This window comes from Sinohyriopsis cumingii, chromosome 2 (assembly GCF_028554795.1).
Source record: "Sinohyriopsis cumingii isolate HCF-2022 chromosome 2, ASM2855479v2, whole genome shotgun sequence".
NCBI classification, from domain to species: Eukaryota; Metazoa; Mollusca; class Bivalvia; order Unionida; family Unionidae; genus Sinohyriopsis; species Sinohyriopsis cumingii.
This window is the reverse complement of record NC_142962.1, coordinates 68,562,035-68,587,512: the sequence shown is the minus strand read 5'-3', so window position 1 is coordinate 68,587,512 and position 25,478 is coordinate 68,562,035. Positions and strand designations below refer to the sequence as shown.

General features: G+C 34.7%; 1 long non-coding RNA gene and 1 pseudogene across 1 annotated transcript; one reads left to right on the top strand and one right to left on the bottom strand.

Annotated features, from left to right (window-relative positions):
- Nucleotides 1-557: 557 nt before the first annotated feature.
- Nucleotides 558-3,515, top strand: LOC149805100 (uncharacterized). Its single transcript, XR_016414781.1, has 3 exons — nucleotides 558-747; nucleotides 1,612-1,774; nucleotides 3,321-3,515. It is a non-coding gene; the product is annotated as an uncharacterized LOC149805100 (long non-coding RNA).
- Nucleotides 3,516-21,754: 18,239 nt separating this feature from the next.
- LOC149805099 (uncharacterized) lies at nucleotides 21,755-23,683 on the bottom strand (annotated as a pseudogene).
- Between the last annotated feature and the right edge of the window lie 1,795 nt (nucleotides 23,684-25,478).

The window sequence follows — 25,478 nt, the reverse complement described above, 5'->3', positions numbered from 1 at the left end:
ATCGTATAAAAGCTGTTCAGAATAAAACACGAATTTTTAAAATCAAAATTTGTATTAAGTAAACCGATGATTTTATCCACCCAGCATTTGTGGAATATTCGGAGATCATGCAAAGGATTCAGGACCATTCATTGGAAATAACATAACTATATATGACCATATTTACAGAGCCACCTCACTAACTTCCATAACTACAAAAGACTTATAAAATTGGTACTAGAAGCTGTCTCGCTAGGCGCTCAACATTAAAGGCACAATAGTGCAGAGAGTCTGTAATTTTATGAATTCGAAAGATCATGAAATTAATGAAATGTGTCAACTTATAAGCTGAAATAATTAACAAAAACAGAGAGTTTCTGAAGATTCAATTAGATAATTGATAAATAAACGTGAGAAAATGAATTTATGTGGGGCCGCTTTAATTGAAACTTGTAGGTCACGAAGTGTTACGGAAACCCCACGTGACCACGAAAATGGACACGTCATTTTCGTCTAGTGGGTGGGTTATGAGCCACGTGGTTCTAATTTAAATATCTACTATAAACAAAAATGGCGGACGCACGCGAGTGTCAACAACGTAAAGGTCGCCCGCGCTTCGCTTTCCGAGAAGAAACGTCGAAAATCTGTCAGAGAAACCGAACGGGACCTATCAATGATTCGTCATAGAGACCAGTTTGTTCGATGGAGAGCATTGATGGAAGAGTTAGGACTGGCATCAGACTCTGAAATGGCGAAGTTGTTGGACAGGTAGGCCAGTGTCTACGTGTAAAGTGTTCTCCAGTTGTCATCAACTTGTTCCTTTGTTTGAAAGCACACTATTTTATTAATGCTATCTTTGCAAAAGGACTTGATTTGTTTTGTAAGATTCCCAAAATAAATGTGATCGGCTGATTGATATTTCACTCGGTGATTACATTGTGTGTATTATATACATTGGGGTGGAATTTTTTAAAAAACAATTTAACAGCGTGATCATAAAGGTCATTTACATACATGTCCATTAGGCTACCCTCGTGAGAGAGGTTCTTTAAATTCCGTTAGGGAACTTAGATACATATCCAAGCGTTATCAATATGTATACACTCTCTCACTCACACACACACACCTTGGGTTAGTGTGACAAGCACAATACGTGTACCTTTTTAAAAGCTTAATAATCTTATCATGTAAACGTGTAGAACAAATAACACGTGTTTATTGTTGAACTGTTCATTGGGTTTTCTGTATCTGAATTTAGAACTGATCCAGTACAGTTTTGATCTTATGCTTACAGTATGCTGGATGCTAAGATTTTATTGTACATCTTTCAACTACTGGTAAATTTATTATAAAGCACTGTATTGACTACATTTAGAAAAGTATCTCCAGACATGATAGGAAAGGATGTTGTAGTGCTACCAGAATATGTGACTGGCAAGTTGTTATGTTATCAGTTAAAGTTTTGACGTGCAGTCAAGTTAGTTTTATTGATGTGAATATTTTGTTAGATCTGTTATTCCGTATTCTTGTTAAAGTGAAGTATTTGAGTTCTAAGTGTTTAACACCGTACACAAATAAACATATTTAAAACATAAATTATAATGCAAATGAATATTTAATTCATATTTTTAGATACTAAGTTACACAGAATATAGCAAGAGATGAACCCAGGCATACAGAACCGATAGTCAGTACATCTTCATGCTTCACATCAACACCTGGCCAAGTGCTTTTGCAACATGGAGAGAATGAAGACACCTTCAGTATCTGAAGTATTTTCTGTTGAATCAGGGAGGTAAAAATTACAAATTATTTGCAGATATTTTTTTGGGGGTGTAATACAATTGTCATTCTACTGAAAACAATGATGTAACAAATGCAATGCCAATAAAGGATATTATTATAACTGTGCCAGCAGGTTGATTTCCCACTTCATACTTTTCATAGTATGAGTTAGAAAAAAAAACAACCTTGAATTTCCCTTTCACAGAATTGGGGTGGGGTCACCATGACAAAAGCAACCAGCTTTAGGTGCTATAGCTATAGACTGTGGCATTCTTTCAGAGTATCTGGAGGAATGTGTTACATCACGTCACCAATACACATGAAGAGAACCTCTCACATGGCTAAGGTATTAATAAATGTCTTCATTAACCTCTTTTGGAGAATAAAGAGTGGACAAAACCTTCGCATGATCCCAAGAAGGGTACCAAAGTGCTAAAACAAATTGGCACAGGTGCTCTGGGACAAAGGTTGCTAAAGAGTGGAGTATTATTTAAATTTCAGGTATGCCATTTAAGGATTGCAGCAATTGCCAGGTATTTAAAAGAAAAATGTGAAGACCAATTTAAATGCTGTTATTCTCAACTTAAGAATAAATTATTTACCACTTGAAGATCTGAATAAGTTAGCATTCATAAGATGTGTGCACATGATACATTTACAGTGACTCTCCTTCTCAAGTCTTTGATAAGTTCAGGTATAACACATGCACCTCATGACACTCTATCAATAAACACTTCAGTAAAGATTTTATGTATGCAAAATGTACCAACAGTAATGATTATACAATAATTGTATTAATCTGTTAGCAGATAACAAATGACATATGTTACAAGATATATGTTTTTGATACTTGCAGAAGCACGGTTGAGCTTGACGTTTTTCATCAGAAGATCATAATGTACTGTGCCAAGAGATTTTCATACATCCCTCCTGTTTCACTACAGGAAATTAAAAATAATTTTATATATTGATTGTACATTATGATCGCTGCTTGTACATCAAGCTAATGGAATATTATTCACGTGTACAAGTAATGAAAACCTATTATCAGATACAAGTCTAGATACAAGTCATTTAGCAACAATCATCACACATATTTTTAATATTTTGGTAAGGAATCTTAATTCTTTCATGCATACAGATCTTGTAATTAGTATTGTTATCATTCTAATGGATATTTATTTTGATTTGAGCAATCCAAGTCTAATAATTAGATCCAATGATATGTATATCACTTTCCCAGGGGAATGACACACTTTTTTAAGGATATATGGGGTTCATAGAATTTCTTCAGGACATTTGGGGAAGATGTTGTCATCATAATGATTACTAGCTAATACCTGTCCATGAAAATATTTTGCCTTCTGAAGGAATGGGTAAAAATGCATCGTGTCTCACATATTATTTTGTAGATAGAACAAATAAGAACAAAATCAACCCCTCAACACCTCCTTAGGAACTAGTCATGAGGCTCTAATATTGGGTGAAACGTTAATATGGGTTAGCATGGGGATGTATATCAAACAAGTTAAGAAAATAAAATTTTCTTTAAACAGGTATCGATGTTAGAACAAAACAAAGCAGCAGATGGCCCGTCTACCCTTGCAAGGAAAAGAAAACATATCCCCACATCAAGGAGCTTATAGAGAAAGCCTTCATCTGTCAACTTGCGGGAAAGCAGGGTATGCGGAGGAGAAGAGAACTGAGGGAAGATGATTCCAGGAGAATTTGTAGAAACCTGGCACCTCAAGAACCACCATCAACTTTACTTTTGGTGAAGGAGAATATCTCTCGATTTTAGTTATGTCAAATATGAAATAGTATCTGATATATGGAGGTGTCTGCTAAAGCAGGTTACACTTTATACAATATCCTGTAAATGTCAGTAGTTTAAAATAAAATAATGTATAATACTGTATCTGCAGTTGGTGAAAACTTTTTATATTGATTATTTATGACCTTCGTGCCCACATTGTTTATAGGTAGAAATAGACTGGTGTTAAAAAATCTGAAGGAAAGCATTATTGTTTTAAACAATATTATGTGCAGTTACAAGATAATAAAGAATGAAGTCAACTGTATTCATTTATATACAAAGTTGTATAGTCAAGAAAGTGTTTAAATTCATGCAAGCCTGGAGGGGATGTAGCCAGTGTATTGTCCATCCGGATATTTGTCATGTATCCGATAGAAACAGCAAGAGGGAATTACATGTCTCTGTCCAGACCCGAGCCTTCCATGTTGCCATAGTAGGAACTGCCTATAGGCAGCATCTCTGTTGGCACTCATGACGAGAACTGATTTTGTCGTTTGATGTTAATGCCTCGCCGAATCCCTTGTATATCGATTTGATTCTTTCTGTCACATTTCTCGCTGTTAGTTTTGGTTGATTTAATTTCGTCTCAGGAAATATACTGGTCCAATTTCTTATTATGTTGTTATATTTTGTAAATTGATCTTTATCAGTCAACATTACTTCTATACGGTTCTTCAGATCTTCACGGGATATTGTAACTGAAGTTTCACTGAGATCTTTATCCTGGACGATATCTCGCAAATTCAGCATTGTCAGGAAATCTCTTATTAGATTGACTTTTTGACGAGGACTGATTTTATCAGATCGAAACATTGTTGAATCAACAGATTGGCAGTTATTAGAAAATTATCACATTTATCCTCAACATAATCATAAATACAGTTATAACCGTGCCGACGTACGCAAATATTACAAAAATGACCTGGTCGTCTTGATATAGTATGTTACCGCTAGATGATAAAATACTGATTAGTTGATCAGGTTGACCCGTTAACAAGCAAGATGTTCTAGTTATGTCATCTTGTGAAATTTGATCGTAATCGACAAGATGATTTTCATAGTTTTTATTCATTGATTTTTCACATGTTTCTCCTGGATCGATGTTGGACAAACAAGCAGTTCAGATGTAGCTAATTTATCCTTCTGTGATATGAGAGTTTTACATAAACTCGTTTGACCTGATGTGTATGACCTTGTGCCTGGAAGTTTTATACTTTGAATACCGGCCTGTCTATCAACTTTCCATGTTGCATTTTTCTCATCCACTGATTTATTCTTCAGTTCTTTATGTTTCTCAAAAGATACAGGCTCTGATTTACAAAGGACATGATATTCGCTGTTTGTTTCAAACGAATACTCTTCATCGGCTGAATAATTACATAATTGCGAGAAGTATTTAATAACTTCATCAGTATCTGTCTTCTCATCGGATGTTTTGTATTCAGTGTCTTTATTACGATAAACAATTTCCTCGTATTTGTGTTTTGTGTCAAGATCAGATACAGGATATATATTTCTGTTTGTTGGAATAATTTCAGTAACTGACGATTTGCCAACAAATTTATCAGAGATGAAGTTGAAATCTTTATCGGAAGTGAAAACATAAAATTTATCACAGTGTTATATAATGATTCCGCGCAATAGTTTATCGCGCTTTGTCAACATTTTAATCGCCTCGTGTTTATTATCGAAGTAAATAGCCCTACTGAGCGAATCGACATATCTCGAATTATACTCGCGCAGATGAAACACATCAAGCTTAGCATAACTAGATACTTCGGCGTCAGGGATATTTTCAAACTATATAATAAGCTCGGGAACAGCAAAACAGATCGTAAAATCACCATCATCTTTGTTAATGGCATCAGGATCATTAACTTTGCTATCATTTTCGGGAATATTTTTATTTAGATCTGTAATATTTATATAGTCGGTCGTTTTCTCTTTCACCGGACAATCTTCCGGAAACAACTCACAAAATACATTACACTCTTGCATATTGGTCATGTCATCCTCTGTCCTCTCTGTGCCATTATTTTCTGTCGTCTCTGTCTTCTTGGTATAATTTTTGTCTGTCATCATATTATATATAATATTCTATTGTTTAATTGATTTTAATTCTAAAAGAAAAATGAATGATAGCATATTATATATACAATGCCAGTTCATCCGTTAGCAATGAATACTTGCCAATGGTTACCACAAAGATCACTTAAAGTATGTGGGAAGAGATGTTATGATAAATTTTGTGCAGTACATATGAGAATGTCAAAAGAAGGAAATCCTGAAGGTCCAAATCCTTTTATAAAAAAGGAAAGAGGCGTCAGAGGAAAACTTCAACTTTGTTCTACTTATGGTGGAGGTTAATACAGAACAACGATTGATAATTACAGACAAAAAAGACAAACTCCTCCAACAACTGAGGAATTTTTATCGTTACGTGAAATAAAGTTATCCTCTCCGTTTTAATCAAAGTATATTATATCATAATTAATTATTTTTTTGTCAAGAATAACTCCATTCTGTTATTCGCTAAATTCATGATAGAGTATTTATTTTGTCACTCTGTACTTTCGTTGATAACAAAAAAATTCATTATGACATATTTTTTGTCATTGTTGAAAGTACAGAAATCACTATAAAACATAAAATATCCGTACTTTCAACACACACATGTTACATATATTTTCACATGAGTAATATATCAAAGATAGAATGATCATTTCATTATTCTAAGGTTTCTATCATCGATGAGGAAACTTTCCAAATCACTATTTATTTTGTTAATCTGAGACTTCTATCATCAGTTGATTCCTCCATCATTGGCCTGTGTATTTACCAGTTGGTTCCGTACCACTGGATTTTATTATTACCAGTTGATTTCTTATCATTGGGATGTGTTTACCAGTTGGTTCCGCACCACTGAATTTTTAAAATAAGTGTTGATTCCATATCACTGGACTGTGTGTTTACCAGTTAGTTCCTTACCACTGGGTTTTTATTTTACCAATTTATTCCATATCTCTGGCATGTCTGTTTACCAGTTGGTTCCTTACGTTTTATGTTTGCTACGATTTTCATGCTTGAAGTACTTTGGCGCCGCACCTCACTACTTGACACTTGATTAGTCATTTATGCTTTCTGCTTCCACCACTTTTCTCCAGGTTAATAGACTATGTGTTGCCCAGTTCGTTTAGGCCCACTGACCTGTAATTGTTCTGTTGCTACTGGTTTTTTGTTGCATTCCGCACCTCAAAACAAATCCAAGAGGCGGTGAAGAGGCCCACAAAGAAGGCACCATTGCCAACACCAACGGCTGCCAACCCTGAAGGGGCTCTGATGGATCCCCATCTTCTTAATGTTATAACCCAAGAGGTCTCCGACAGGCTCACCATCCAAGTGACAAAGGAGATCCATAACAAATTTGATCAGCTGGTAGCTATGCTCAGCCCGTCCACAGAAAATAGTCCAGAAAGTGGCTTTAAACTTCAACCCATCGTAGCAACAGACAGCACATCAGCAGCATTGATGGTCTCCCGCGCAATTGTGGAAACCACGGCTTCACTTACAGGTACAGCTGTGGATACAGGTAACGTTGTCCAAATCTTTTCTGCCTCCGGGGGGCTTACACAATCACAGTTTGTAAGCTCGTCGATCACACCATGCACTCTAATCCCTGATAAAGTTAAGGCAAATTTATGAGTGGGCTCATACATTGATTTTACTACCCTCCTGAGTAACTCGCAGGAAGCGGGTTTCAAATTTCAGTTAGATACGCACAGTACTGGTCCTGAACATAGCATTGTCTCAAAAATTAGGAACGTCCAACTCACAATAGGACAGTGGATTCTTGCTTGGAGCAGGTTCACCAGTGTCCTGTGTGAAAAATATCCCCTAGTTAGTACCTCTCTTCCCCACCACATATAAACTGTCCTTAAATTTGAGGAGAGACGCGCTGATTGGAGGTACTAGGATGAAAACTTTAGACAACTGGTTGCAAAGGCGGGAAGCTAAATGGAGTACCACACATATAGAACTCTACGTGAAGGCTATTCTAGAGTCGGGTTATAACAACTACGCAAAAAACAATCCCTCACAAATTACAAACACAAAGTATCCGAAGGCAGTTTGTTTTAGTCACCACAAAAGTGGTCGCTGTTCATCGGGACTTTCATGCAATTTTCAGCACAAGTGTTTCAATTGTTTAGGGGGACACTCATTCATTCGCTGTCCCAAACCAATTTATCAGCCCTTTAAGGTACTTCCACAATACAGCCAACAACCGCAGCGACATAACAACCAGCTTTTTCGTTTCCAACGATCCGAACAAATTCGAACCACTAACCCGAACAACAAGAAACCTGTCGGCAAATAGTGCTGATCCTTTGCCTACCCCGGTCAGAATTGACCGCTTGCAGTATTGGCTCCACGATTTCGATCCTACCACAAAGGAATACCTGCTTTTAGGTTTTCAGATGGGTTTCTATATGGGTTTTAAGGGGATATTGCAAACACACGTATGTAATAATCGGAAATCATCGAATTCCGCTTCTTCCAACCTGGCCCAGTTAGAGAGCACACTTGACCATTTGCTTAAAAACATCATACGCCCAGCTGCACAAACCAGATATAAGAGTTTACATCAGACGCTTTGACCGAGTTCTATCTTCCAGTTTCAATAACCAATTTGGATCTTTTCATAGCGCACTTAATCAACAATAAATATGCAGCATCTTCGATATCCACAGTTGTTTCTCAGACCCTTCTTCATCATTCCTTATTCAAAAACTCATTCAAACCATTCACAGAAGTAAATCTCATGATGTTCGTTTGCCAAATGACAAAATTCCCTGGATAAGCTTACAGTTTCTAGGATGCATACCAGCTCAGACCTTTTCAGGCGTACCATGTATTCGGCCATGTTTACATTGGCTTTCCATGCCTTTATCAGAATAGGAGAGATTACAGTGCAAACAACTGCACATCAGAATGATAATTTGATACAATTATCTCAAGTCACTTTTTCCCACAAGCGTCTTACAATCACTTTGCGACACTTCAAACACGGCTCGGGACAACCATATATATTGCATGTTGCTGCCCAACAAAATTCTGCGACATGGCCGATAATTTATTTACAAGCATACCTAACCCTCAGGGGTAATACTCCAGGGCCGCTTTTTATGAACCAAAATAGGCAACCAGTTTCCAGAGTAGAATATAGTACAGAACGTAGAACAGCGATTTGCTTTTGTGTCTTTAACTCTAGCCATTTAAAGTCCCATAGTTACAGAAATGGGGCCGCCACTTTGGCCGCCAGACAAGGTTTCAGTGACAACCAAATAAGGGAATTAGGCCGCTGGATATCAGATGCATTTAAGAAATACATAAGGTTAGGCAAAAAGGTCTCAGCGTTGTAACACACCAATCACGTTTTCTAAGATCGCCATTCTGCCGTGTATGCAGGTCTCGTGGGTTGCACAGACCTAGACCCCTAGGCATCGCTTTGCTAAGATATCATCCACTCGACCAGGACTAATCTGTGTCTATCTGCCTTTTCGACCGCCAGAAGCGTATGAGGGTACTCTAACAGCTCCAGAAGACCAACAACGCATTCTGGAAGTACGCGCATCTGTTTTAAAGTTTCTTCCCAATCCTCCATACGAGCTGGATATATCCTAATTACCAGGAAGTATGAGGGTGCTCTACTGCCCCGGCACACCAGAATTCATCGGTTTAATTGTGATCAACATTGTCTTTTTGGGTGTTTTATGCTGGACATTTTTGTTCTTTGCCCCACTCATCTTTTGTGGCTGCCAGAAATGCAGCAAGCTCTATTTGCTGTATTTCTGTTTATGGCGGTTACAGCCTCAAACAATTTCTGTATTATACGCTACGTCTCATTTCAATTTCTTAGCATGTTTACTCTATAGACTTTGTCCAAATAGTTAGGTTATGCTGTAAATACATAGCAATTTTTTGGTTTACTAATATCATGTATGTTCAATACAAAGTCACGAAAGTGGCCAGCATCAAACACAACGTTTGTCTTTGTTTTGTACCCATATACTTTGACTTTGTAATATTTGCACGACTGACCTAAGGAATTCTGTCGTTTTACTCTCTTATCTTCTTCGCGACTCTATCAACGTCGGAAAGAGTAGGCTGGTCTATACACATCTAATTTTACAATTTCATCAAACAAGTTAATAATACAGGACCCTGTGTTTTCATTCACTTTCTTTCTGACAATAACTTTCACCCCTCTTCCACATGTGCAAGAACACGTCACATAAATGTATAAATAACCTGTGATAAAATCATAGGCTGACTAACCTGTGATTAAATCATAGGCTGACTAACCTGTGATAAAATCATAGGCTGACTAACAATAGGTTTTGAATGATTTTTGTACAGTACTTTCCCAAACAATGGGATTTGACTGTGTACATATAGTGGATTGAGTCATTTGATGACCTATGTCCGAAACATTGAACAAGTTTCTTATAATCAAATTATATAGGCTACCTTTAGTTTTAATACTTGAGGGATGCAAAGAATTATATACTCTTGTTACACCAATGAAGAGATTTATTCCCAGTCATGGAAGTCGTGTACAGCTTTTACACAGCATCTTTCTAGCTCACAGTGATGAATGTCACTTAACTGTTATTTGTGGTTTGGATAATGTCTAGCATGACATGACAAAGTACAAAGTAATTGCCACAAGCTATGACCAAAACAATTTGACGTATTTATGGAGCTTGTCTTCTGCTATCTGCGGCCTTTCATCATTTTAGCGTCTGAAAATTCGTTGCATTGTTTTTATTATTTCTTTAAACGAACGCATAAGTCTTCCGGAATGTTGGAGGGAGATGTCTGTGGAGGTGATTTTCATGGGGGTGGGGGGGGGTGGGGTATGGGGTTGGGTGTAAACAAGTGACGAGGCGTTAGCAATTCATATAATTAAGATTAGTTCAAGGCACCTGCTATTTGATTTATGGAAACTAAGCTGCTGATGGTACAAAAACCAGAATAAATTTATTTTCAGCTTCATTTGCTGTTCGTTACAAGACAATTGTATTTATGCCATACATTGTCTCAACTGGCATTATTATGAGAATACATTTGCAACACCCCTTCTGCTCCATGTTTGATCTTTTGGAAATATTGGTATATGAAGAAGCAGGAAGATGCCACAATTATGCAGTGAATTAAAAAAGTAGTTGAGAATTTTTGTCTGATAGATCATGTTGTACACAGTAGTGGTAAATCATAAAAGGTCTACTGTCTTATAAAAATATAAAGTGATTTGAAAAACATTTTATTTTGGAAGTCTTCAGGATTGTACAGTCCTATATAGTGACATGATCTGATTGATCTTAAAAAATATAACATTCTTAGGGCACATAATAATATGACAAATATTCTAGATAAGTGATAAATAATTTTGGTATCATAGCAGCCTACTTGTTTATATCAGATGAAACGTTGATCTTGGAAGGTTATAATTGTATATATTGTGGTGTTGTGTTGAAAAAATACATGTTGACTTATTATCGGGTTGAAACAGTTACACATTTAGACTGAGATAAATTCGGAGAAAACCAACACTTGAAGAGGGTTCAAAGATAACATTTAGACGTATAAAAGTTAAAGGTGATGATTAGTCATTGCTGAAAACATATGCAGATGATATGATTGTATATGCCTTTAGTGTGCAATGTGAAAGAGGTATGCTCCGAAATAACGATAGTGTATTAAGGATTGGCTATGGTGTGCCGGAAAGTTGTCAGTGGTCGCAAAACATATCCCATACGACGAATGTGAATTCAAGACTCTGAAGGACTATACTCCTACAGAAATAGCTTCCCTGACGTTTTGCTAGAATATGCATATCTCATTCTCACAGACGGAATAATACTATTACGTTCAATTCGCCTTTTATATGGCATCCATGTTAAATGTGTTGTCTGGTACTCTGCCTTTCTCGCTATGCTCGTGATGCAGTAGACGTTAGTAGAAGACTAATGATTCATAGGATGATAGTGGAAGTATTGGGTCTATCCATTTGTGCGTGTATAAACAGGTATCTTGTTACAAACAAATGTTGTGCACCTAAGTTATGATCAGAATTGATGAAATACGTCTCGGTTTATTTCTGAACGATTACGGGATCAAAAGTAATTTTACATTCGATTAGAGTTTACCACCAAAGCTAGGGTATTTTATTGGCCTCTAAATTGTTGGTCAAGTAGATTGAACGAAACTCAGTTTAGTCTGCAAACATTGCCACTTTTTGTGTATTGAAGGCATGCTATAATTTATGAAAGCTGAAAAAGGTCAAAGAAAATTACCATTTCAGTAAATTATCGATCTCTTGCTACTTTTACGAGTATGTACAGCTCCCTTTCTGAGGAAACAATATACATTCAATTTGGTTTTCAGATTTTGTGCTTCATTCAGTCATTCTTTGGATTCAGTCTTATTTCTAATATTTCATTTTATCAGGGGATTTCAAATCAGATTTAGAATTCAACTTTCTATGCCTTGCATGCGGTTATATATTTAGTGATGCCAGGAGAACTAAATTAATTATTAGTCTTTTTGGCATTATTCGATGGACTGAACGCTTCTATGCAGCCAAGGAGCCCAATTAATTAAGATTGCGCACGAATATGGCATATAAATGATGGAGTCTTGGTCGGCCGTATTTGTTTGTCCCATTTCACTCCAAAATTGCATAATATAAAACAGAAGAAACGATGTTAGTTTTGGATAGAGACAAAAACCAATTACAAAATATTAAATTAATTATATAATTAAGTGTGAAAAATAGAAACATTGGCGGAACAATTCATATTTCATTCTTTTCTATATTTCACAGCTGCAGATAAAATTAACACTATATATTCGTTTGTGACGGAAAGCTCAGTTAAGTCAGTTCCTACCGCCCGCCCTTTTTAACGTGTCGTGATAAGTCGGTTGCCCAGCTCAGTAGAAGTTATTGCAATTGTTCGATTGAATAAAACAGAAGTAATTGGTAATACTATACGCAGCAACAGGACATATATTTTCATTAACTTAAAAGTTGAATGGCAAATTGTATACTCCAAAGTCCGAGACAGCATTCCAAATTTATTATAGAATTAGGAACATACGTGCTATAAAAAGTGAGCGCATCAGTCACTGGAATGGATGGTGCGTATGTGTGTTATTTGGATTTTTAACATAGCTGTAATGAAATTCCAAACATATCGCTCCGAAGTCTGCATTTTCAGTTTATAGTGATGTCTAGCAAAGGAACATCATGCCACAGATATGTAGTATCATGACCAACCCAGCACTTTATCCTGACATAAGGCCGACCAGTCTTAACGCTAACTGTTTAATGCTGAACGCCAAGCGAGGCATCTGCTAATACCATTTTTATGTTTTTGGTGTGACTAGGTCGGATCGGAAGGTCATAGTTCCGATACTCAAATATGAAGTATTCAAATGACGCATAGCCAGTGTATGGGGACGCTCTTGTTTATTTGTGTAAACTAGGAAAATATTAGCGATATGGGATGTGCAGCAGTTCTTAATGAAGTATGAGAATGGGGTAGTTACGAAACTACATAGATATATTACTGCCTCTGCGTGTTTCATGTTTATAGTTGGGTCAGTTTCATGTGGTCAGATATATATGTTTTATGGGTACATTTAAAATCTTTCCCTGATTTCTCCTCTTGCACCATATTTTGTTCCTCCGAAACGGCTTTAAAGTGAATCCAAGCTCATGCTTTGTCTTATGTAACAATGTCATTCAAACGTCTCTGCTCACTCTTTCTATGTCTGGCGAGTAGCTGTTTGATGTTTTCATAACCATAATTATTTAGTTCTTCCGATCATTTAAAAGTTTGTTAATTATTTTCCATGATAAGTATGCTATTGAAAAATAAACCGTGCAATTGTTTGACATAAGGTGAAGTTCAGTTCCATTTCAGTGGCATTTAGAACTCTTAGAGTGCAACGGAATCGAGAGAGTGACTTTTGAAATTGATCGTGTCCAAAAGATATGAACCTATAAAGAAAAGTACGTATTTCATCCAACCAAATAATAAAACAACACGCCAGACTGCAATTATGTCGTGGAAATGAGTTATCAAACATTCTTAGTGATAACATTTCATGTAACTACCGTCAATTAAATTTCAGGTATGCACAAATTTTCAGAATACACGTAGCCATAACATATCACTTCATCCTGATACGGTTGTCGCAGTTTTAAAAAGAATGGACATTGTAAAACAAAATCAAAATATTATTAAATGGACAAGTTGGTCCCATATCCATATTTTCATCTACATTTTAGAACTTTATATCCGCTGTTCAGATTATATTGTCACAAAAGAATTATGTATTCTTGAGCCAGAAGAAAATAGAAATCCCTAGGAACATGTGTGCGTCACATTATTTTAGCACATGACGGCACATAAAATTAAAAGGATATTTGTGATATAGCGAGAAATTTGACCACTGCAATCTCTAAGCCACGCTTTGGTATGATGCAATCATTCTGTCATCTGTAATGTAATATAACATCCTGAGAGCAAAAGAGTCCCTATTGCCTTTATCACTGTCCTGGATTTGATTCCATTTATACATTAATACCTTTCTCGAAAGTTCAGAATTTGAAGTGAAGATTTGAAGTCTTTCGTATCATTAAGAATAGATTTTAAATTATTCAATACTGATTTTGTCATTTAGTTTCATTTTAGTTTCATATTACAAGAGAGCATACATAACTGTCTTTGGATAAATAAACTGAAAGCTACCTAATGACCCTCTCGTCTGATTTAGAAACGCTGACACGCTTGTATCATTGATCCCGCAAGTAGGCAATATCGTTTATGTTTCTTTGCAACTATTTTGGATCTGTTTATTAATGCTGTGTCATTTTAAGTAGTACCACCAACTTATGGAGATATTCGCTAGCAATCTTTTGATGGTATATCAACGTAGTGCACCTTTTTACCTTTTGAAACATTTGTCTGCATACATCATTGGACGAACTTAATATAAAGTTGTTGCCATAAATACTGATTAAGATATCATATCTAATTTCTGGTTATATTTATATTTTTTGTTAGAGAAATTTAATTTGAAAGAAATTTGCGATTTTTCTGCACCTGAATGTCTGAAAATATTGTACACTGGGCATGTTGAGAACTTTGCCTACTCCTTATGCGAAAATGATCAGAGCATATGAAATTAAATTATTTTACTTTTGCAATAAACAACGATTGCGATGTAAAGCATATTTATTCCCAAATCATACATATAAGGAAAAAGGGGTCAAACATGTTTTTCCAATATAAATTTGTCTTTTCCTTATATTTTATAATACACAAATACATACAAAAACTGAATATACATAAAAAGCACGCTATTAATTTCTTCATGACCAATTCTTATCAAGTTAGTATAGTGCAGCAAATGAATGGAGCGGAAAACGTGCACGTGGAAATAAAGCAATGGATTGACGGTTCATATACATTTAATCTGCCAACATTAATTGATTGCACTTCTTGGAAACGTTTATATTTTATTTCAACCCCCGAATTTATATTTCTGTCTCCTCTCCTGTTATCGTTAAAACGATGAAATCACCTAAACATTGCTAGATTTAACAGAATATTGTATCATCAAATTTTTCTTCGTCTTGGCATCAGTCGGAGAGTACCTTAAGTGACCTCAGATTTTACAGTATGTTCTGTTGGGTCATTCTCTTTCTCCGATATTTTTTAATCACTGTCATTTACCTCTGTTACATCACACACATATAAATGCAGCTATCCGGCGTGCTGTACGTGCAGTTGTAAATAATTGTATACACCTTTATTATACCTATCAATCGGCACTAAATTTCTTGACAGGCTAAAAATATACAAACTATTATGAACTTTTCAAATAATCATATTAAGCAACGTTTACTAAAACACACTTATTTAATTGTAATTTGTATTTATAGATGCATTATAATATATATATATATATATATATATATATATATATATATATATATATATATATACATATATAATAAAAATATTATTTATTATGAAAACATGTTGGGTAGTTCCAGTTGTAAAATCCTTACTGATCCTTACTGATGATCGAGTAGTTTAGTCATTTCAAAGACGTAACGCCGGTCTTTCAACGACACTTCTTTCCAAACTAACCCTGATACAAAAATCAAGTAAAACTCTTGATCAAGTTGATAAATTCTAATATTAAACCATTTTATTACCTCCATTGGTGTCACTGTAATCATCATGCGTGTAATTTATAAATACATTGATATCTTTTTAGTCGTATACTGAAATTTAGAGGAAAATTGATTAGCAGTAATTGGCTGTCTATGATCAAAGGACATCTGTTGGAGCTTAAAGACACAATAAACATTTTAAAAGTGACAGCGACGTTTAAAACGAATATGACGACACTTAGTATTGCCTAGACATGACAACATTTTCTGTAACCTAGACACATCAAAGATTGATTGCTTGTCTTCTGTCTTAACAGAATCCATAAATGAATGCCACATTACTGGAAAGTACTATGATCGAATTAATTTTATCCAGTCATCTATCTTCGAAGATCAACGTGCTTTATCCTCAATTGATTGCTGTTACCAAGGTTTTTCTTGTAAGACATTTTGACACGTTCATATACATTCTGGGCTTCGTGTTTGTTGTATATAGTACATACAACACGTAAAGTAACGGTACATCACTGATAATTGTGTTAGATAACTGAATTCCTGTCAACAATACATACATACATACATACATACATACATACATATATATATATATATATATATATATATATATATATATATATATATATATATATATATATATGGTAAAACATTTAAGTTGAATTTACAAGACCTGGTTGATAGTTTTCATAGTTTGACAATATCTCTCTGAATTCTTTTTCGCAAATGAGAACAATTTAATTTTAAAATGGGGTACAATCAGTAGAATCTTGCCCAAAATTGCATTGATGATTATTAATGATTAGAATAACTACTCTCTCCGTTAATTGTACTTCGACATAACAGTTTTGAGAGAAATTTTTTTTATCTTTGTCTTGCATATTTTATTTTACTCATGGCTGACTACTTTCTATCCCCTTTTGTCTCTTTTGTTGTTGCATATTTAGGTCTCAGACAATAGTGGATAGTATAGTATATATATAGATGGAGAAAGAAACAGAGAGAGAGAGAGATCTGGAGTTTTCTCTTTCAGGCCCAATATTGCAGTGGCAGCAAGTTTAGATTTTTCGAATAAATTTTGATTTTTGTAATGTACGTCGGACATTGAAATTTAGCCTAACGATGGCTAATCGTGGGTGAAAAACTAGTATGTTCACCCACAACATCAAATTGATCAGTTCTTCACTTGTTATAAAACAAATATCGTCTTTTTAATTTCATTTGTTTTTTATGCAGCTTCTTTTCTTGCATGGATTGTGGTCACAACGAAAATATTATTCAGCGACATGCAGTAACATTTGATCTAGACTGATTCATCTTGTATAAATTATAATTCTGGACCTATGATAGCGACTATCTCGTTTTCAAAATATGTTTACCGCGAAAGTGAGTAGGTAATGTCAGTGTGATTTATATGAACTTGATGCACTAAGGGAGCATATAAGTTCGTTTTAAATGAACTGAATTTACCATAATCGCGTCCTCCCCCGCAATTATCCTGCATCGAATTATTAACATGTATACTGTGTACATACCCAGTTTGAACAATGAGAGATAACGAATTAATCCAAAGAATTTTCTGCAGATGGTATTAATGTGAATCTAAACCTATAAAACATAAGATGGTTATGTGATTACTTCATCAATGTTTATTTTCTGTAAGACACATACATTTTCTTTTTTATCAACCGGTCGTTTTTGTACTACACAGTATACTGTTTAACTGCTGCAATATAATGCATGAGGATGATGCTATCTTCTTACTAGATATTTTAACGCTATGAATTAACACCGCTTTTGAAATTTATAAAAATGTCCCATCTTAATCCATCTTTTATTCTATGTCACGCCTGAAGAAGATTACCGTGGACGGCGCATTATATGTCTGCCCCATGTTTCATAGTCCTCTGCGTAGGAACCAGTATGCATGATATAATCTGGAGATTATTTACCAATGGATCTCATTGACCCGGACCGTTGGTCAAGGAATGGCATCTTGATCTGAACTTACTTTGCAGAAACCTTTGTTTTTTATTAACTTGCCATGACCGTGACCTCTGACCTTTAGACTTTACACTCCATAGGATGCTTTATTACCCAAGTGCAAGACATTCATAGAGCTAACTCAAGAAGAAATGGTACCCATCAGAACCACTTTTCAAGTTCTTCACAAACTCTGATTAAGACAGATGGTCTAGAACTAAATTTATTATTGACCATTTTCCTTGCCTTTCTTCAGTCACGGTGTCATTGACCTTTTGACCCCAGAATCAATAGACTTTATCCTTACGTCAAGTGGCAGCCATCCTTAAGGTTCGTGTCAGTTCTGGAATGTAGCGTACACCTTATTGTACAGAAGCTATTTTTCTCCTTTTAGTTTCAGTGATCTTTACTTTGACCATTTGACCACCAAATCAATATGTCATTTTCTTACCAAGTGTGACAGTCATCATTGAAGCTTGACGAAGGTGAATTGTCGATAAGTCTAAGTTTTTGAAGTGGCATATTTTTTCTTTCATTCGTAGTGACCTTGATCACTGACATTTTTACTCCAAGTAAATAATGTTTTCTCTCTTTCTTCTTACCCTAAATGCAGTACAAGCTGTCCACAATGATTAGTCAATGTATATTTTGTAGAACAAATTACATTGTACGGAAAACATTTTTGTGACTTCAATCATGGTCATTGACCTCTGATATTTCGATATATGCTTGTTGAGTATTCGATGTGCAAATTAGTCATACCGTTTTTTGGGTGTAAATATATGATGCAGAAGTAATGGTAATATGCGGAAACCGTTTTTTCTTTCTTTCAGTCACATTGACCTTTGAGATTTCGATGACTTTCAGTAAGACATTCAGGGATATAGGATAATACGTTCCTCCAATACGGTAGGCGCATATACAAATAAAACAAATAACGTGTTTTGTTTTGTTTCAAGAAACTTTGTCTTCCCGTATACAATGAAAACAAAACTCTAAAAGAAATTGTAGAAGATTTACAATCTGAGTTGTTGGCTTTCTTAGGCATATTCTTGCAAATTTGTTGAGTTCGGATTTATAAAGAGTTTTTCTCCAAGAAAAACTTGTGTCTCATTCCAGACTTAAGCATGATACATTAAAGGGCTGAAATAGAACATCTTACAAGCTTTCTTTATCAAAATGTAAGACCGCTTGAATTCAATAAGTATGCCGAATTCTATAGTTTCGTTGGCTCAGTAATTCTAATGACTTCTTCCATTAAATTTACGTGTGAAATCATGTAAAAACTTATGAGGCCTAAATGTTATGTTCTTTTTTTTTTATCGTGTTGACTTTATTTGGCCCGAGCCGAAAGATAAAGTACGCGAAGTGAAATTGAAATAATTTAGTAGTATTTTTTGCAAACAAGATGATAATTTATGAATCGAAATTGTAAAGAAGTTAGAACCAGGAAATCTGAGAGAGATTTAGATAAATATAAAAAATACGTTATGTTTGATGTAGATAATTAAGCACGGTCACAGCTAGATCATGGTCGATTAGCTAACTTCGTCGCATATAAACATATCCACAAAACTTTATAGTGTCAATGTTTGTTGAAAAGCACAAACTATTTTTTTTCAACACAGAGTGTCAACCTCTTACATTATGTAGACCAGATGTTAGGTGTTAAAACAAACATGATAATTTACCTGAAGGTTTCTCATTTCTACAAATCGTTTGTTTCGTGATCGTGTTTATCATGGACTTATCTAATTCCGAAACTCTGTATTATGTGCAAGTTAATTGATTCGAATGTGAGTTTTAATTGACATATTTTTTAAATTTATTGGCTTAACAAGATTTATATTTGAAAAAGCAAATGTAACATCACAGAAACCATGTTCAGAAGAATTGGATTATTGCATAGTGAATGTAACACATGAAATTGTCTGGATATTACAGCTTCCATAAATTACACTGGCTGTCACACGAAAGACTATTTATTGGCAAGCAATGAGAGTACGGTACCTTGCCCAGTCACACACCAGAGTAACGTTAATGTGGAGATGAATACACAACCCACTGATTGCGAATCTGACGTGCTAACAACTAATAATTAAAGTCACACCGTCTTTACTCGATTATAAGACGAGTCCAACTACAAATTGCACAGACCCAGCGCCGGCAGATCTGGTTCTATACAGTTTGTTAAGAGTAATCAGAAGAAAACACAACGTAAACTCTGATCTGCAGGCGCATTATGCAACGGCAGATTAAGATCTTTGATATTGCAATTTGACTCGATTGATAAGCAACTACATACAGTAATAATATTAGAGTCAACGCAGATGAGAAGTATGTGCATCAGTGTACAATATTTTATGTCATTTTTATAAATATAATTTTTGTTTCAAGAAAGACTGATTCTCTATCAAGTTTAGCAATCATTTCATTGATTTTTCAGACCGATAATATCTATCTTTATACGTTTATTATATGTTTTGCCGAGAGTATCTAATTTAGTTGTCATTTGGGATGCCTGAAAACTGACTTTAGATTGCAAGGAAGTAATCAGAAGTCTTACATGATGTGTACCAATTTCATAGTAGCTATAAGTAGTTAAGATTATCTCATAGAGGTTGATGAGTTAAGGCTTATACTTTGTAAAATATATGTACTTTAAAGTGTACTTATATTCTATTACAGAAACGTTCTAGAACATTTCTTTAAAGGAATGGTACCATTCACTGAATGATGATCTTTTTAAAATGTATATGAAGTAAATACACATGTTGCCAAATAAAGCTAACCAATCCTTCTAACAACATTACTGGATGAATTTCATCTTTACATAACTCTTTTCCCCCACTTATTCTTCAAAATGTCAGAACCTCCCAAGGTAATCATTAATGGTCCAATACTGATATAATTAGCTTAGATGTAAAATTTGGCGTGACTAAATAAATAGGCACGACTGTTGTTAATATGGTCAATATAATTACAACAATTTCTAATTACTTTTCATTCGATTAAAACCCATTCGGGAATTTACATTTTTGGGGAATAGGCCTACCTGTCTTCTGAATAGCAGTCAAGTTGATTCATGTTATCATTGTCCAATTATATGCGATAGAAGAAGAAAAAAAAAAACATCGTACGAACACTAGATGAATTACTTAAACGTTAGTGCATGTATTATCTAAATTCGGATAGCCACATATCGTTGTTGTTACGATGGTCTTAAAGTGCCATACCAGTGTAGATAAAGTAAATACAATTCAATATTATTTGAATAGAAAATCAAGTCTGGAAGCGGTAAAAAAAAAAACCGATGAAAAAATTCGCCATAATAACTGAGAAATAAGCTCAGGTGTGTTTTCGAAAATACTACACATCGGACCAATTTTATCGCTCGGTAATTTCCGGAGTGTGTAGATCGCCTGACTACATATTTTGAACACACACATTACTTACGTTTCTATCGAAACATAACGAAGCACTTGTTCCGTTCCATATTAGCTAGTTTGAAAAGTTTTATCATCACAGTCATGTCAAGAGGAGATCGTGGAGGTACAAGCAAGGGCAGCGGGGTCAGGTGTGTTACAGCAAATTGTTGGAATTCAAATGCTGATGGGTTTTCCATGCATTCCTTTCCGAAAGACCAAGCACTTCATCGTAGGTGGATTTTGTAACAATCCAAAGAGCAAACTGGGATGGTCCGACTGAGTTTTCTGCCCTCTACTCCTTTCATTTCACACCAGAATGCTTCACATTTAGGTATAGATTTGATGTTGAGCATAAGGGTAGAAATATAAATAATGTTGTACCAAGTGTAAGTACCTATATTATTTTTTTAATTATTAAATTCAAACAGTAAAGGCAAAATATTTGTTAAAGTTGACACTCCTTTAATTTTAAAAGTCATGAATTTTCCGTGTGGTAAAATAATAAAAATATGCAAACAATTGTAAAGACAAATACTTTTAATTCATGTATTAACTTCAACAAAAGGTTGCAGTTTTTGGCTTGTACAATTCAATGCATATTAAATTTAATTTGCAGATTATGGTGAATGTCTGATGAAAACAGCATTCACAATTGGACAGGTATCTCACATGAATGATGAAGGAGTAAAACTTATGGTAGATGTATCACCACCATTATGTAGTCTGTATGAGAGGCCTGACATGGATATTGCTACTCAAAATCTTCTTAGCAGGTTTAATTGCTGTCAGCCTCATGAAAGTCAGTGTAGTTAAGGTTTTGATCAGGAAAGGCAGTACGGATCCTCTGAACAACACATAATAGAATGATGACCCTCACTTCCTTGCCCAAGAAGTGCCAACACCACCAAGCAAATTGTCTATATGCTGTATACCGATGTCTTTTGAAATAATAATTTGAAAATTGAGTTGAAATAAAATATGCTTTATGCATTAGATCAAATTTGGAAATCAAAAGTTTTAGTAGATAGTATTAGTAGTGGCCCAGTGTGATATATCATTATTTTGTATATCAATAAAGTTAAATGATTCCAGTATAAGCAGTGCATGCATATATATATATATATATATATATATATATATATATATATATATATATATATATATATTACCATCTTATTTTTTGACACAAAAAATGAAATAAAACAATATTTGTACATGTATATGTGTTGTTTTTTGGCATGATTCATCAGTATCACTGGTATAAAGGTTAGACAGTGTAGGCCTCCAGAACATGGCTTCAATCCAAGAAGATGTCATAAAATGACTTGAAAAAGTGGTTTATTTTTTTGCTGTATTAATAACCCCAATACTATGCTGTCATGCATAGATCATGGAAGCAAAATTTATGAAAACAAAAGAACATGAAAAATTACTCAGACATTTTACTTACTCATTTCCCTGTTCTGGATGTTCCCCAAATTGTTGTCTTTACTGGTAGTATGCAACTTTTAAAACATGGATGTCGAGGCAAACTGCAATGAACCCTGGATGGTGTGCTATACACTGTATCCCCTGGTATTCATTGCGGATACTTGTGACCTTCTCTATGTCACAACAGCATACACATTCCCTTGATGTAGGCATTACCAAACAATGTCCACAATTACACATACAATAGAGTTTTCTTCTTCTGCTGTGCTTGTCAAATTTAATCTCATATTTACGAACACATCAATAGCACAGTACAATGACACAAACTGACTAAAGTCAGGAACAGATACAACGTTTAGTACAGCACTGTAAAATTAAATTAGATATGAAAGAAAATAGAAGTTGCAAGAAGATACTTACCACAGACAAAAAAGGTTTATTTCATAGTTTATCAAAATCAACTATTAGCATACATATGAGAAATTCGAAATTTTAACGTATAATACAGCGTAAAGAATATGAATTCAATTTTAATGTCATGAGGGTAATATCCTGTCTATTTCAAAAGTTGTGCCAAAGCGGACCTCCTCTCCTATAAATCTTAAGTACTTTTAAATCATATCAACTTGTTCACAGGTTTTCAAAGCTTACAATTGTGATGCGATGTATCTCTTACTTATCAACGTATAGATACGTCTCAACCCATGAAATGCTATACACTTGTGCAGCCTTTATTACAGGTGAGAAAAAATCCAGATTTGTAAAGGAACAGGAGACTGTCAGTATCGTTGGATACACATATTTATCGTAACTTACGCCGTAGACATATTCAGAAAACAATTACCATGAATTGTCCGTCAATCTATCTTGTCTTTCTTCTTCGTCATCTTCTTCTGCAACTTCGGATTGTTCGGTATTGGAAATATAGGGTTCAAACTGGTACGGATTAATTTGGGTGACGATACCAACTGAGCCTTTGTTTACAACAAGTGTTCATAATGTGACGTCACGCTTTGTTTTCACTAAATACCGGAAGTGGTCGGCGGTTGCATTCGGTTATTATCGTAAACAAGTGCAAACGCGATATTAGGTAGGCTCCCAGGCAGTTATTACTGAAAATTTTTCAATCGGATTTTTTACATTCGTATTTTGAATATATAATCTCTTTCATCAAGAAATGAACTAGATACAATGTTGTGGCACTTTAAGCTAAGTAACAGAAAAGAATGATAACCAATAAGTTTTGTGAAATTCAACAACTTATTTATTTCCCTAGAATACAAAGTGAAAAGTAAAAGGAAATGAGCTTACAGTATTGTGAATTAAATCCCAAATAGTTCCAAAAGTTTAATCACAAGTCCAAATATATCGTGTTCTAGCTGAATTCCAGTGGTATTCCAATTAAGTTCCAATATCAAATGGCATGAGTTGTGATGATGTGCTAACAGTCTTTTGATGTATCACAATAATACAATGCATATATGTTCTTGTCTGAATCACTACAATTCCAAATTAATGTTCCAGTTCAAGAATAATATAGATGAGCACTTGTATTTCCAGTGAACAATAATTTGAATAAATAATTCCACCCAAATGAAGTATTGAACACAACAATAAGACTGATGCTGCCTCAGATGTTAAATGCAATAATTACTAATTTCTGAACAAACCAACATTATATGAAAACTGAGACACAAAAGTGAACCAGGACGAGGGTCAAAGTTCATCTCTAGAATATTCTAAGTTGTCCGCAAGATAATGTTTGTTACTAAAATGATTTTAAAGAACACGTGTAATAGCAGGTAGAATAGGTTTATCATAAAGAAATAAAGAAATTCCAATGTCAAAGAATCAGATTAAGATAACATGTTTACTACCACTGACTATGGTCCTAATATTTAATCTACTCATAAAGAAATATTAATTATATATTATTTGTTTACAAAATAAAAGTTACTGGTCAGGTATACAATAAACTCGATTTGTACAAGGTCAAGTCCAAAATAGAATTATATCCAACATATAAGCATGGAGTGAAAAGTAACAAATACGAAATAAAGATACATAACAATGTGTTTGCGAAATAATATGATATAACGAACTATGGATACATATAGGTAGTTTTAAAGGGTTCTATTGTAATATGAAGAAACACATAAATAATAATAATAATAATAATAATAATAATAATGATGATGATGATGATGATGATGATAATGATGATGATGATGACTTTGTATAGCTCCTAATCTTTAGAATCTCTAAGCGCTTTACAAGATTAGACAACACCTATAAGATAAAAAACATATAATCATATGATTACAAAAACAAACACCATGAAATTAGAAAACATAAAAAACATGCTGAGAATATTTAAGGTTGGAAACATTATTAGGTCCTTAAGTTTGTTCTTGCAGTCTAAATAAGTGAGTTTTGAGAGCACTCTTGAATGGGATCAGTGTCTTTGTGTCTAAGTTCAGTGGGCAATTCATTCCACGTTGCTGGGGCTGGTATGCAAAAGAACGCTGTCAATATGACTTTGTTTTCATAGTGGGAATAATGAGTATACGATTGTCAGAAGAGGAGTGTAAGTATCTTGCCGGTGTTTACACATGGATGAGGTCGGATAGGTATATTGGACTAGAGTCGGTCAGTGAAACGTAGCATAAAGAACAAGGTTTGTGTTTGATTCTGGATCGAATGGATAGCCAGTGTAGGGTACAGAGCTGCGGGGAGGTGTGCTCTGATCGTGGTTCTCTAAGCATGATCCGAGCAGCTGTGTTTTGAA